This window comes from Arctopsyche grandis, chromosome 3 (assembly GCF_051622035.1).
Source record: "Arctopsyche grandis isolate Sample6627 chromosome 3, ASM5162203v2, whole genome shotgun sequence".
NCBI classification, from domain to species: Eukaryota; Metazoa; Arthropoda; class Insecta; order Trichoptera; family Hydropsychidae; genus Arctopsyche; species Arctopsyche grandis.
Genome location: NC_135357.1, coordinates 7,472,100 through 7,488,283, shown reverse-complemented (window position 1 = coordinate 7,488,283; position 16,184 = coordinate 7,472,100). Strand labels below are relative to the sequence as shown.

At 35.1% G+C, this 16,184-nt stretch overlaps 1 protein-coding gene across 1 annotated transcript in view; it reads right to left on the bottom strand.

The window, feature by feature from the left end:
- The window catches only part of Tpst (tyrosylprotein sulfotransferase), a 235,958-nt gene extending 222,841 nt beyond the window's left edge, over window positions 1-13,117 (bottom strand). Inside the window, exon 1 of the mRNA XM_077426876.1 lies at window positions 12,982-13,117. The gene's annotated coding sequence lies outside the window, so the exon portion shown is untranslated. The remainder of the gene's footprint in view (window positions 1-12,981) is intronic.
- Between the last annotated feature and the right edge of the window lie 3,067 nt (window positions 13,118-16,184).

The following is a 16,184-nucleotide window of genomic DNA, read 5'->3' as shown; positions in this document are numbered from 1 at the left end:
AGATTCTCATTATCTCTCATATATATATTTTTACTTCACTCGTGGGTTTTATAATTAGAAGCTCAAAAGAACGAAAGAAAGAGTCACTTACCCTGTGGTAATAGAATAAAACGAAAAACCCGTATAGAAAAATGTAATCATACTAAGTATAATATATTAGATTTTTACATGTGATTGTATATACATACTAGCAGAACCAGGCATGCGTTGCAATGCCACAATAACGCATGCAATTCCCGTTCCCGTTCCCGTTTCTCAATGTGTTTCGATAAGTGAATGTTTCAGTTTAAAATCGATACTTAATAATCAAATTAAATTACAGTAATGATAATTTGTCGGAAAAACGCAGGCGGAGAACATATTTGAAATTATTCAATTGTTTGTTTAATTTTACTCTAACAACGAAGGTGATGACGCGAACACATTTGAAATTATTTGCCATGCAATGCCACATGTTTATTGACGATTTTTTTACAGAAACCATCGCGGGGATAGACACAATAACTAATGTGAGTTTCATCGCAATCGGTTGAATGGTATAGGAACGTATACGTGACAGACAAACATTGATTTTATATACATATGTACATATGTATATAGATGTATTTATACATACATATATGTAGTATGTAGATTAGTCAACAAACTTTCCAGTGTTCCGAAGAATTGTCAACCCTAGCAGTGGCCTAATTTGTAACACGAAAAGAATACAAAGCAAAGATAAATAAATAAAGGTAATCTTGTCGAAAATCACATCAAATATCGTTTTGTAAGTTGTGGGGTAAACTATGACATGTCACGCTCGACGAAACAGCGTCACGATACACTTAAACTAATGGAATGGTGATTTGATTTGTGGAAAAATAACGATTTCTACGAAGACGTTATAAATCTCCATTACGAAAGGCGTGTGCGAAAATAATGAGAATCAATGCTCAAAAATAAAAAAAAAGAATAACTAGGCGTCACCGTTGCTTACGCTCACGACGTAAGCATACGATTGTTCTACGTTACTCTCTTACTATATTATACGTAGTATAATATATATAATGTAATAATAATGACTGCAGTGTAAACGGCTATTATAGACACGAACGATTTGTCTTGGAACGCTGCACTTTTCCTTTCTAATTTTGTGTCCGCTTATACTCGTAAAGCTCGAGATTCAACCTGGATTTGCAAAAGCGAACATAGAGTCGTAATATTGAAAATCACAGTCAGATTAAAAAAAATTAAGACTGTATATTGCACATAGTTAAAAAAACATCATAGCAACAACAACAAAAGAAGTTCTAAACAATAACCTTTCTTTTACAAGAAATTGCGAAACTTACACTACACTTCCATAGTTTCAAATGAATAATTTCAAGTGTGTATATACAATATACACACGTTGTCCTATATTATTTACCGTCTGAAAAAAAAATACATTGTTAGCTGTGTGAAAATTCACCTGTGTATTGTTGTAGATACATATATACATACGTATGTATATATATATACATACATATATAGTACGAAGGAATGATACATTGCTCCATAGAAAGTTTTAAGTTTAAAATTTAAGTTCTAATAATATGCACAAAAGCAAGCACACATATTTTTCTCGGAATTCACTCAATGAATTATGTACAGGTGTGCTTGTACATTGAGATTAAGTGTGCAAATTTTGTCAACACTTGTGTTGTGACTTAATTTATGGCAGAAATGAAATATGGTATATTTTGTTATTGCAAAATGATTTTTAATATTAAATATTTAATCAACAGTTACGATATTATAATGCTGTACTGTGTGCATAGTAAATGAGTAATTGAAAGGTTGTGTAGAAGATAAGGGCTATTACAGAAATTATTCTGGCCGATTTTTTCCGACTTGATTATCAATGCGGTTCAAAGTAATTACCTAATCTCTAAGTTACATATTTTAATAAAATCTTAAAAAGTTAAAATCTCAAATTCATATTAGAAATAGGTGAAAATTTAATAAATCATTGATTCTTTTATCTATAAACAACTTTTATTGGATTTTTTAAGTAAAACTTCTTTACGGACGGTATGGTGAATTACTTTGATGTAAAGTCAACGCCACAAAAATTTACAGCGCTGAAGCATTGCATGAAACTGAAGTGATCCGACAGGAAAAAAAAACCACCCATAATACCACCCCTCCTTGAGTGTTACATCACAAACCTAACCTACTTATTGCTTGCTTGATGCATGTATTTTAAATTTGCGTGTAGCAAAGTTTTACTTCTAAGTTATAATTTTCTCTCAAAACCACACCGCGTAAATGTTACGCAAAGTTTAATGACTACGCTCGAAATCAAGTACACGATTAAGAATAATTAAAAAGTTTTATCAAAAAGGTCGTTAACGATCCACCTTAATAATTCATTTAGGACCAATTTTCCGAACGGTTTCACTTTTTAGCTATCAGCAAGTACTTTTCAGAGACTCGCTCATTCAAACGGGTGTGTTTAGTAGGTACATATGTAGGTACAAAGTTGGAAACAAAGTTTGTTGCACAGAGGACCGCAAGAGAGGTGAACTTCGTAAATGGTCCACAGATAACGGAGACTGCCAACCGCCACCGCATCGGGCAAACCCTTCTCGCCATTCAATATTAATTCAGGGCATCCGAGCGTGATGAGGACACCAACCATTCGCCAATAGGGGGGAAACGGCAACAATGAACGACTAGGATGTTTGTCCTGGCGGAGCAAAGACGGGGGAAAAGGAGGGCTATCCGGTAACCGATTAATGGACCGAACGTTAAGTATGACCCAGTGTTTCGAAACTGGCGAGAAAGTCTAAAAATGTCCCGCCTAACTTAACTAAGAATAAATTCAAAGTAGCCACCCCCCACCCTCTTCGTCTCCCCGGTGCGTTTACGGACCATTGAGGAGATGGCGAACTCGGATCTGAAATAAATTTAAACTACAACCGATTAATTCACTTCAACTACCGAATGAAAAGCCCTCGTATTTTTCAAATCTAACCCCTGACCGTTTAAAGAATGCTCCAGTAATAGATTGTCGAGTATTTATACGACAGTTTAAAATGCTAAAACACTTAAAGGAATGTAGGAATGGGAAACTCTAAATATATATACATATTTCCGATTTATAGTAATACATTACCGTTTATAGTAAGAGGAACCATACATCCAAGATTCATCATCATCATCTACTACCATTCACTGCTGGACGAAGGCCTCTCCAACACGCTTCCGCTGGTCTTTGTTTTGCGCAACTCTCATCCATCTCACCCCACACATTTTCCTAATATCGTCTACCCATCTTCCCTGCGTTATTCCTTTGAGAAGGGGAAGTTTTAAACCGTTTGCATTATCTCGGCTACTATTCTAGTACTTCTTTTGTCCACCTTTCATCCATTCTTCTAGCCTAAAATAAAATACCACTGTGCCTGTAGAAAAAGATCATCGATCAATTTGTCTTGCTAGTGATGACGTGCGTATGCGAAACTTGGAAACTTAACGCCAGAATGCTGTATAAAGTTCAATGCACACAAAGAGCTATGGAACGCTGCATGCTCGGCATAGCGAAGAGAGATACAAAATGGAATACGGAGTGAGAAGTATGACAAGGATAGTTGATACAATTGTAATTGAGTAAATTCATAGAAACACCAATAATCGGGTCACGTGACTAGAAGATCGGACGATAGATGCACGAAAGAAGTGTTCGAACGGTACCCGAGATAATGTAAAAGGGTTCAAGAAAGACCACAGGGGAAGGGGGCGAATGAATTAGTATGTAGGATTCAACACAGGTAAAATGTCTGAGATGAGATGTGGATGAGAGTAGCCAAAATAGAGATGACTAGAAGCGTGTTGGAAAGGCCTTTATCCAGCAGTGGATGGCTAATGACTGTAAATGATAACACGTGTATGATCCAGTGAGTGAATTCCAGAGTCAAAACGAAATATAATACGTGTATTTTGTTGGCTGAGTACTTATTCCGTATACGTACATATGCATATTAATATAGAGAAATTTAAATGGCATTATATTTAACTTTTGATATTTATGTATTATGCTATCAAACCAGCTGAATATGAATAAATAAAGACAGAAATATGGTAATAGTATATTCAAAATATATATATTATTTAATTAAGTTCGGATTATAGAATATGAAAAAATGTATTCAAATACATAATTGAATGATTAAACTCAAAATGTTCATTCAATATCGACAAGCCAACAGTGCGTGCGAATTGATCGTATTTCGTTACAGAGAGTGTTTACCCAGGTGCTTTAAATATTAAATGTGTGTAAATTCACCGAAAATAAAGTTCTAAATTTGTATCAAATTTCAATTTGAAACATTCCAATCGCGAAAAATAAATTTCAACAGCAAATTATATCGAGTTTGACAAACTCTGCACTATAAAACGAACGAGATGATTTTCCCATCCGAGTCATGTCCGGTCATTCAATCATCTGACAACTTTGTCCATCTCGTTATTGTAATGGTCTTATTGCACATGCACTGAGCATGACACGAGCACCATCTTCGAAATATCAAGCAACAAATTTGACATACATATACAAAGCGTCTCGAAATTCATAAATATTTTAATACATAACAAGTGAAGCTAATTAAAAATCTATTTACAAAAGAAAAATTGTGAAAATGAATCTATCTATAAATATTTCCCTTAACACTGTCTGTCTTCACAAATGTTTCCTTAAGTTGCTATGTATAATAGTTTTCTAATTTTTTTAAAAATCTAAGAAGCTATAGTATTTTTTATCTCTGGGTGATTTTCGGAACAGCTGTATTTGGGCAAGATGTTTATGTATTATATATATGTAGTACGTGTAAATAGAGCACCATGACAGCTAAATATGATATATGAGACGTCGCATTATCTCAAACTCGACTCGATTGCCGAATCGCGAAAGTACAGTAGAGTTGACATAGCATTCTAATTAGCGAACGGGATGTGCGAAAACTTAATCAAAATTTATGGACGAGCCCTGTCATTCTCTCGCGGAAATAACACTGTGTTGAAAATGCTCTCACATTATGATTTCGCAGGAAAACCGTGTATTTTATTTAAACTTTAATAAAAATACATACACATCATACGTATGTATGTGAATAACGGCACATTTTGCAATCGCTCATCCAATATTCTAAGCCCGCTTTAAAGGTCAAGGAATTTGACCCTTAAAGCCCTCAACATGAGGCCACCCCCCCCCCCCCACCCCAACGAATACAGTCTAATAGACCCTTTCGTTGGAGGACGAGACGGTTGTTCATGAATATCGCATAAGAACAACCGCACATCACTGTTCTAATAAAAAAAACCACACTGTACATAACCAAGTACAAAATAAACAACATAAAGCGCGCGTGCGTTGAAAATATATATGTACATATAATATATTGGAATATTCTTCTTTTCGATGTCGCCGACGCCTCCGTCATCTACTATACTTATAATAATTTAATCCAGAATTGTAATATTCGACATACAGTCAGTCAGTGAGAGCTCGGTCGGACGAAGATCGAAAAGGGATTTCCCGAGACGGTTGAAAAGCGCCCCAGGCATTAACCTCTTTTCTTGTTCTTTTTCCCTTTTTTTATTCACATAAAGATATTTCCATTTTCAGGGCATCCGAGAAAATGCTAAGAATGTTTATTTGCCGCAATCCGCCCGGGGAACATAAAATCTCTTAGCGAGATGATAAGAAGACACTGTAGAATTTTTCGCACCGAAAAATTTATTCATGCTAAAACGGTACCAACGAAATGGGCGAGTACATATTATATTATGTAGTTCACGCAACCCCCATATTGCTGCAAGAATCTGAGGAAATCCGAAAAGAACATAATGAAATTTTAAATTCCTTTCTTGTGTATTATGCTGCTCGCTGATAACTGATTCCATTACAACGACGAAAATTCGCCATATCAAACTACGTACATAATATGTACTTACAAAACGAAACGTACACAACCAAAATACATATATGTATAAGTAAATATATAATAAATCATATGGACGAAATTTGCGAACCTCAAGACGATGAATAACTTGAGATTTGCAAGAGAGATTTAAAAGGAAATGGCAATTTACAGGAACCGTTTAAACAATGAAATCAGATAAATTGGCAAACTCGATCAATAGGAAGAGATCGACCTCGAGTCACATATCCAGCAGCACCAGGCAAGGATTTAACCCGTAACCACTTGGTTTGAAAGCACTACATGCTACCCACTAATCTATGTTATGATATAGTGGAGAGAGTCAAGAGATTGAAATGGTAATGAGCGGTCACGTGGCTAGACAGATAGACGAAAAGCGGTCAAAATATGTAAGTGCTAAAATCGAACTCGAGACAATTAAAAGGGGTAAAAAGACAATATATAAAAAAAACTAATTGAGGAATCACCAATTCTCTCCATAAACTTTGATCATGCGTAGGGTAGTGCTCAATCTGCCATAACGAGAGGGTGGCGAAAAGGGAAAAAACGATCAAAACAGTGTGGACAGTGTGGACGATAGACATCACCGTGAACGAAGATGCGGTATTTTCAAACGTGTGTCTAGTCTATTACGATTGTCTAATGTCGGACGTCATTTCCACTTATATTGATGACCAAACCGAACAAAATGGCAAAATTTGAAAACGATCGGATAAGAACCCAAACTTCGTCACACGACAAAATCGATTCTGAACTAAGAAGATGTTAGTAAAAAGAAGACCGCAGGGAAGATGGGTAGACGAAATTAGGAAAATGTGTAGGGTGAGATAGATGACGTTTGCGCAAAACAGAAACGAGTGAACGCGTGTTGCAGAGGCAATGGATGGTGAATGTGTTAAAATGATGATTATATAGCAAAATCTCAAAGAAAAAATCATAATTTGGAATACAAATGTAACGCTTTTTGTATGTACATAATGTACATACAAAAAGCGAAGAAAAACACTGATCTCCTACGATAAAAAGTAAAATTTAATTTAGACTAACTGGTACAATGGGAAAAATATTTTTAGACATATTGTATTTACATAGTTTATATTGTATAATATTTCGTTAAAGCATTACTATCGGGGCAGTAAGAATCAATACGGTCAAATGTAACATGCAAACAGGAATAGTGGAAATATTTTGAAATCGCAACCAAACATACGAAATTTCAATATACATAATATATGTAAACATTTTAAAAGAAAATATATCAACCCTTAATATCTTCAGCATGCACGGCTTCAACAGTTGGCCAATGAGCCAAGTTTCTTTTGGCATACAAACTCCATATTCGGTACTTTTCAGATTTACACACTGAACCTTCTATGATTCCGTTTTGACGCAAACCAATGAAAAAAATTGGCCTCGAATTCGCATCGTAAAAATTTGCCAACCAACACAAAAACTGCTTACTCAATAATTGTAAAACGACACTAAACAGAGTTCTACAAGAACATTTCCGAGCGACTCTTATCAAAACGTGGAGGTCAAAGTTTTACAAATTTAAACATAAACATATTCGATTTGATTCAACGTGTGTATTATAAGAGATTTCATTATTATTCCGTGCTTGAACATACATATGTATGTACCGTTTTAGGACAAAAAGCATACTCAATGACAAACAATGAAACAATGTACATACGTACGCATAACAGAATAATATTAATTAACATATGTTCAATAACTAATAATTATTTTTACTCTTGAAAAGGTGACAATGTATATTCACGGGCAATGAGCGATAAATGGTGTTTGAACAAGTGATAAATATTTTTGAATAATTTGAAGAGTAATAATGCCCCTCCGCTAATACGAACGCTTTTAGCAAGATTTTTACTGTATCTATGTATAAAACATATATGTACATATATGAATCAATAGATGAAGTATCGAAATCATGAGAAAATTCGACCTAGATTTTTTTTCATATATCGAATGTTGACAATAAGCTTGAATTGTGTCACAAACAAAAAATAATTGGAACTTAAAGACAAATGACGACACTAAAGGTTGTATGCCAAACTGTCATGCTTGTCAACTCGTACGAGGAACAAAAGATATGGCGACTAAAGTGCTACGACAGTGCCAAACGTATTCCAGGAAAAAATATATACATAAAATCCCAAATATTTCACAAATAAAGGTCAAAATGGTTAAAAAAAAAAATCAATTCAAAATATAAAAAAAGTCTCCGACTTTTCGTAAAGCCGCAACAATAACCGCAAACCAAATTCAATTAAAAATTAAACCGAAATCTCACTAAATTCGCGATGCGATCGTATCGATAATATAACGTGGAGTTCAAATTATTTGCGGTCTGATTTTGTTCAGTGTTTGTTCGAAAAGGGGCCGATTTTGACGCAAAAAACTTTTTGCATGTGTAAATTTCAACGTATCGAATTTTACTGTCGGAATACGCTAGTGCCCATCAATATAAAAAATCCAAGATAAAAAAATCCAATATCCAATTGACACCGGATTTTAATTAATAAATGCATAATAAATCGCTCGAAATTGGTGAAACCGATGCCACTGTACCGACATCCACGAATGAATAAATAGCGTAACGAAATCAAAGCGTCAGATTATCTCATTGTCGTCGTGACCGATCCAGTCCGGTCCTAAGGCCTCCTAAAACCACACGCAACCTAAACAAAACCTGAAAATTTTTCTTGCTTATAATAAAATATTATTAAAGCATTTTAAAGGTCGATAAAAATAACCCATAAAGCCCTCAACATGAGGCAACCGTCAGAGATCCTTTTAGCGGAAAACGAGACGATTGTCCAGCTTTGTAAGAAAATATAAATCGGAAGCACATGGAGTCAAATAAGAACCGCTCTCATAAAAGGTAACACTTCAGAAATACATAATGTTTAATCAATTAAAATTTTCATCAAATAAAACTTGACATAAACCAGTTCGTCAAACATAAAAGTATGACAATGGAAGTTGATATAATGTAAAGAGTCAAGAGATTGAAATGGCAGTGGGCAGGTCACGTAACCAGAACGGACGATCGATGGACGAAAGAAGTGCTCGAACGGTGTCCGAGAGAATGTGAAAGGGTATAAAGAAAGTCACAAGGTTGATGAGAAAAACGTGTGGGATGATATTTGCCCATAAACAGAGGCAAATAGAAAGGTGCTGGAGAGTCCTCCATCCAGCAGTGGAAAGCGAATGGCTGCAAATGACGATGACGATCAGGGCCAAGGGGAGGGAGGGGGCTACTTTTAAAGACCCGACCGAAATGGTGAGCGATGCAAGCGAAGCCTGCAGATTCCTATCTATCCAGCGGTGACGAATTCGTCGACAAAATTCGTCTTAATCAGTCAAATACTACAATTTTTTTTTTATTATTTTTTATCATTCTAAATTAAATTTTCTCGGTATTTATGATGACGATATAGATTATGCTAAACTAAGACGATATTTTATTCAAAAAAATTAAATTGTATATATGTGATGTTTTTTCAATATTAAACATTCTTCAAATGTATACAATAATTATTATGAACTGTCTACGAGAAGTGGTTTGCGACGTTTGTGACACTCAAATGTGTCACACAGTTTAATATGCAAATGTAGGCGAGAATTAGCATAACGTCGCTGTCTGTAAAAGACCTCTTGTTTTAAATTTTCAAAAGTAATTTTTACATAAAATACACAAAAAAAACAACATACTAACTTGAATTTGAAACAAATTCAAAAACCTTTATATTCATTGCGATGCGAGTGTGTGTTTGAAACCGACTACATATATAATAAATCACAACCGGATCCCTAGAGGCGATACAAATAAGACACCTTTATGTACCTTCGTGCTTACAAAATTCCTACGTTTACAATTGACACCCCCACCCCGTGCGATACTTCTTTATGACTATTTTATATATGCATTTTGCACATGCGAATTTTCGCGATGACGACTTTGCTATGTTAAACTTTAACGGATCAATGTTAACCGCAAAGGTCAACTGACGAAATAACGCAAAATACGAGTTTTTCATTTAAATACACAATATGAAATTTATTGTGAGGTGCATTTCGTTGGAAACGAGCCCATTATGGTTAACCGCAGATGACATCCGTCGTGAAAATTTGCTGCCGTTTGAACATAATTATGATATTTAATTAGAGATAATATAATATAAACAAAATAAACATGCAATTTGCATATGTACTACATTTAAAAAAAACTTATCTGCTTTAATACGACTTTAAAATATACACAGTTTAACTATACATATGCCCATATAGGTAAACGGATTATTTCGCACATTGCGATCGCGCACACGACAATCGTTGCCGCGAATACGGAATATTTGGCATACGAGTTTTCGTTAGTGTGATAATTATAATGGATGGAATTTTTAGGTGCCAGATATTCCTTGATAGAGATTTTAGTGACTTGCGAAATCGTTTTGTGCGGAATAATCACCGAACCGTCCATATATTGTGCAAGAAAAAAATCGTAAATCGATCAACAACAAAAATGATCCGAGAATTTCATCAGTAGGTTCCAAAGTTTTACAATTTTTCAAAGGAAAAATTATTTATATAATAATTGTTCACGGAAATAGTGAATATTTATATGTATATACATTCCATACGAAATGGCATCGAATCATACTCAATTTCAGATTGTCGAATACATAATAATAATGGTAGTAAAAATCGTATTGTACGTGCATATTATAGTGAATTCGAGTACACGTGGGGCTAGGCACATAACACGACATTGAACGCACTATAATTGGCATACAATGAGAAATTTGAAACATGCACTTTCAACACAATGAAAATTCACACATAAACGGACAATTCGTTCGTTTCGTTTTGCCGCATCCGGTTAGTTACATTGCAATACATCGATCACCTGAATCATACATATGTACATATGTATATCCATACAGTATATTGAATATCCATACAATGTATTGTCTCTTCTCGCTACTACATATAAAATTTACCTTTGTATTTACATACATATACATATGTATAATCAGGAACAAAATTTAAAGGAACATTTCAAAATGACCCACTGGATGAATGTATTCAATTTATCGCCATTTTTATTTCAAGCGCATTTGAAAATAAGTGGCATTCTTTTGTTGTTTTATTTAAAGTGTGTGAAAAATAATTCGGGCGTATTGTTATTGTTTGTTTATTTGGTTACGAGGAAACCTTGAATCGTCAACATTCTAATTGGAAAAACTGCGACTAGGTGGAGCCGAGCATTTTCAGCATTGTATTATGTATACATTTAACAATTTTTACGATTCGTATAGGTATGTATGTATTTTATAAACTGTCTTAAATAGTAGTCAAAGTCAAAAAATTATCAAAACATGATTAGTAAATATGTACGTGGAAACAGGTTTTGCACAAAAGAGTCATTTCATCATTCAGTGCATCCAATAATAATGAGTTTTTTAGTCAACGCTAAAATGATACATTATTTGCAACTATGTACAATTGTATTCGAATGTTACTACTGGACTGGTGTTAATTTTTTTGAAAATTTGAAATATAAAATGGACGATTTATTTAGTATTTTTAAAAATTTTGCTTTTTACAAGGCTCTTTTCTATTTTTACTTTATCTACATATATATATGTACATACAATATGTATGCAGTATCACTAGACGAAGTTTTGCGATCTTGAAAAAATTCTATCTCGGAATTTTGACTGATTTTAAATCAGAATCGATCTTTTTTTTATAACTTGTATACACACACTCTAACAACCACCTATAAAATATGTAAGACTATTTTAATTTCATATTATATTAAAATGAAAATGCTCAGCACCGCCCAGAAGCAATTTTCACTAAAATTAGAATGATGAATATGTTCAATGGCTTTTTCCTACAAGATATATAAGCCCACAACAATTTCCAGCCACCTGTGGTTTTCTATTGTTTTTATTTGAATTCACAATTGGTGATAATCTTCTTTTGACCCATACTAGTGTGAATAATAATCGTGTGGGTAATCCTATTGTGAGGAATGATCATTGCCCACACAATTTTTCTGTTACCTGTAGTTTTCTATTGCTTTTGTTTTGATTCACTATTGGTGATCTTCGTTTGTGCAATACTAGTGTGAAAAATAATCGTGTGGATAATTCTCTTGAAAAATAATCCTGTGGGTAATCAATCCTCTTGTGAGAAATGATCATACATAAAGCCGTTGAATACGCATGTGAATGTAAGTTAAATTAAGATTTTCATACTTAATGATGTCTCGTTACTTTTTTTAGTATAATAGGCTGAAATTTAGACAATTTTCATTCAAATTCATCATACAAATTTGTATTCAATGATTTACGTACCAAATAGCAATTCAATTGTCATTTAGTTAGATTTCATTTGAAAAATAATTAATTTATTTGAAAACAGCTTCTTTTGTTTTGTGCGTTACAAAGCGTAATTCGAATTCTCAACTGAATTATCGAAAACAACACTCATTAGAACTACAGATGAACCTAATAAAACCCACAACGTCGAAACACACATCCGAAAATAAATCACGCGTGTGTGTGTGGTGCTGCGTCCATTTCATGAAGACGATTTTTATTACCCGGGTGAAAGTCGCACGAGACGCTATTACGACCACACAAACTTGCATACACATGTGATCAATTACGAAAATTCGAATCAACCGTTAAGGCTCTCTCGCGCGCGCAGAATGTTTACGCGTGCGAGCAAGACGAGACGCGAACAGCTGACGCGTTCAACCTGACATTTGACAGATGAAATCCGCGACAAGTGCCAAAAGCGAAAACAAACCCACGTGTACGTATAAACAAAACGCACGCGGAACGGAACGGTCACGTGCGACATGTCGTTTGACGAAAGCCGCGGCGACCGGACAACGCAACGGTACTAACATGTGCGGTCAACCGACCGATTACTGTTAGCCCGCGCTACGTTTTCGATAAGACATACACAGAGGACATACCTGAGCGTGGGGTTGGATGGGGGCGTCCGTTCCTGTGAGACGGGGGGCGAAGGCGCCGCCGATCGCTCTCCAAACGTCAATGTTTACCGGAGTGAGGTTATGTGCGACGCGCGCCGACACCACCACACCACACGACGCCCTCGAGCCGACTGACGGAAGCTAGCCGTCGAATGTGGCAGCGCGGAGGGGAGGTGAGGAGTGCGGGGACGGGAGTGAGGGGAGGCGGTGCGCGCGCAACTCTTTTTCACTTTTGACAGTTCGAATTTCAATTTCGCCGTTGGTCGTAAGATAGCGATTAACGACGTTAATCGGTCCGAGCTTTCGTTCCGATTTCGAAATGTCGCCGAGGTTTAATATTTGTGTACGCGTGTTTGCCATAATGTTTGCGTAAGCGTGTCAATTCATGAAAGCTTATTTTCGATCTGCAAGTACAGGCCTACCCTTGAACATTTTTTTTTCAGTCTTGAATGCGGCTGCCAGACTTCCCGATAATACGGGATTGTTCCGGTTCCGAAGGGTCCTTTCTGAACAGTAAAAATGTTCTGGTTTCAAATTAACTACTTGCTTATTATTGCACCTCTCATTCAATTACAAAATTGCAAAAAATAAAGCATTTTAATTTATTTATTTATTTTACATACAAATTTTTATACACATACTAGCTGAACCCGGCATGCGTTTCCCGTTCCCATTTCAAGTGATGGTTGGAACTCAAAAACGTCTATACAACGCCGTGTCGTCATAAACCAACTGGTAACGTGGTTATCAACGAACACATTTCCTTGACTACACAATGGCGCTTCAAACTTTCGCGTCAGTAAAATCGTAATTACGAATATTATTATTAAGAGGATTTTTCCCGGTTTTTTTTCACAGTAAACTTCCCGCACATGCATACAGCAAATCCTGAAAGTTCCATCGTAATTGGTTGAGTGGTTTAGGAGCCTATACGAGATAGACAGACAGACAAACAGACATTCAATTTTATATACTATATATACAAGGAAGGCCTAACAAGTAAACCCGAATGCGCCTTTCAGGCCAATTACAAACGATGCATCATTTTTATAACATATGTCGCTGAATTACTAGACACTGAAAAACTCGAAATTAACGAGGCATCTATGAATTTTAAACTTGAATTCTAACCTAACCTAACCCTTAAATAAATAAGTGTTGGCTGCTAAGATATTACGATTACCCAGTGGAAATGTAACTGGTTATGATTTCACTGAACGTCAAATTTCATTTTTGTTACTGGCAACCCATTTGATTTGCTGGGCGAACGCCGATTCTGTCGTGCGAGCTATTTTAGAGATGTTAATTTGACATTAAATGTCGTTTTGACATTTGTTGTGAAGTTTTACAGCCGTGCCAAAAATATTATCCCTTTTATTAATCGTTTACATAACTCGGTGAAATATATAGGTCGATTAGCTGCGAGACCTCATTGGCTGTTGGCCACAACTAGCTCGTAGGCCGATGAGCCTCGATCGCTAATTAGACGATGTGTTATTCACCCACTGGACGATCAGCATTCATCGAACCTCCATGTTACAATAGATTTTATTTTAAAATTGTGTCTCATTTCGACTTGGTTTGGATATAAATACTTACTTGGTTTGTATATAAATGCAATAATGAAAAAGAAACATAAGCCACACTACAAACGTTCTAGAAACGATTACTATGCGGAGAGCTTTAGCATATGTACTTGTAGTATGATAAAGCTAATCAAGTAATTTTTTCAACTTTTTAGTTAAATAAATTTCGCCTATTGACGTCTTATAATATCGTAAATATACACTTATGTAGTTACTAAAGATTAGTCCAAAATGCTAGAGAAACAAAATTAATAAAAAAAAAAACAACCTAGCTAGACGGAAATATTACGAAATTAATATTAAAAAATTACTTTTTTTTTAATTAAGAAAATTTATATTTAATCATGATGCCATTTCGGGTTTTACCCCCGAGCAACACCTATAGTAATACACTTGTACATATATATATTTATAGATTATAAATTTGAAATCATATTTAAATACTGGTGTCAAAAACTTAGGGCGAAATCACACAGCGAAGAACAGCACGTTGTGTGCATGGCTCCCCGCTGTGGGTGGTCTCCTAAATTTCTTCAAAAATGGGATACACCGTTATCGACCACTGTCAAGCAAGGATACAATTTTACCGAAAACATTCCAGAGGGTCAATTTCGGGCGGGGTGTGCTGGGTGTTCCATGAATATGTGGAAGGCACGGCTCATTTCTTTCGCATGTTTTAAAGTATCTAAAAAAATCCCCGTGCCACGTGCATCGCTGTGTGTTTTCGCATGGTTTTGCTGATTTGATGAGGAACTGTTTTAACAATTAAATCAGATAAATTGATCAAGTCTGGTAGGAAACGTTCGACTTAGAGTTAAAAAGACCAGCAGCACTGCAAAAATACTCCGAATAAATTCTTTCAATTGAGGTCAACCCTGGGCTTGAATCCGAGAATCTTTCGGTGGTTAACATTAACGCAATAACTGAGCTATACTGCTGCCTGACAAAAAATTTAAAGCTGAACAAGTGGATTTTTTAAGTAAATATGTACATGAGTAACATAATATGCTGTGTCAATATTTCTAGCAATTTTCTCAACCCGCTATGTATACACTTTTGCAAAAAAATGCACAAAATGAAATTGCGTTCTAACTAGGCATTCTGATTTCTCGATGATTTTCATTTCTCGAGAAATGAGAATTATAGATTTCACTTCTCAATTTTCTCGAGAAATTTTGATGAATGAAAAAATGTACATATGTATAAATGTAATAGTATTACATTACATATAGTATTGCAGATAGCTTTGAATATGTTGGAGTGCTAACCGATAACACGCTATATTACATTTTGATTGGCATTACATATTTTGGAATTTGCTATACATTTCAATAGTGAAACATTAAGCGGCAACTTACCACAATTAATAGTTAAAAAAATTCGCAAATGAGCTCATATGTATACCTGACTCAACTGTTGCTGCTGTAAATGAACAATATAAAAAATAAATCTTATTGGATTATTGAAAAAAAGGTTTTTAAATCGAAATTAGCTCCAAGTAACTTTGTATTTTATCGATTCCCACGCAGAGTAATTTTTTCTTATCGGATCGGGGTTTTAGATTACCAAAGGAAATATAAAGCCAGATAGAGTAATATA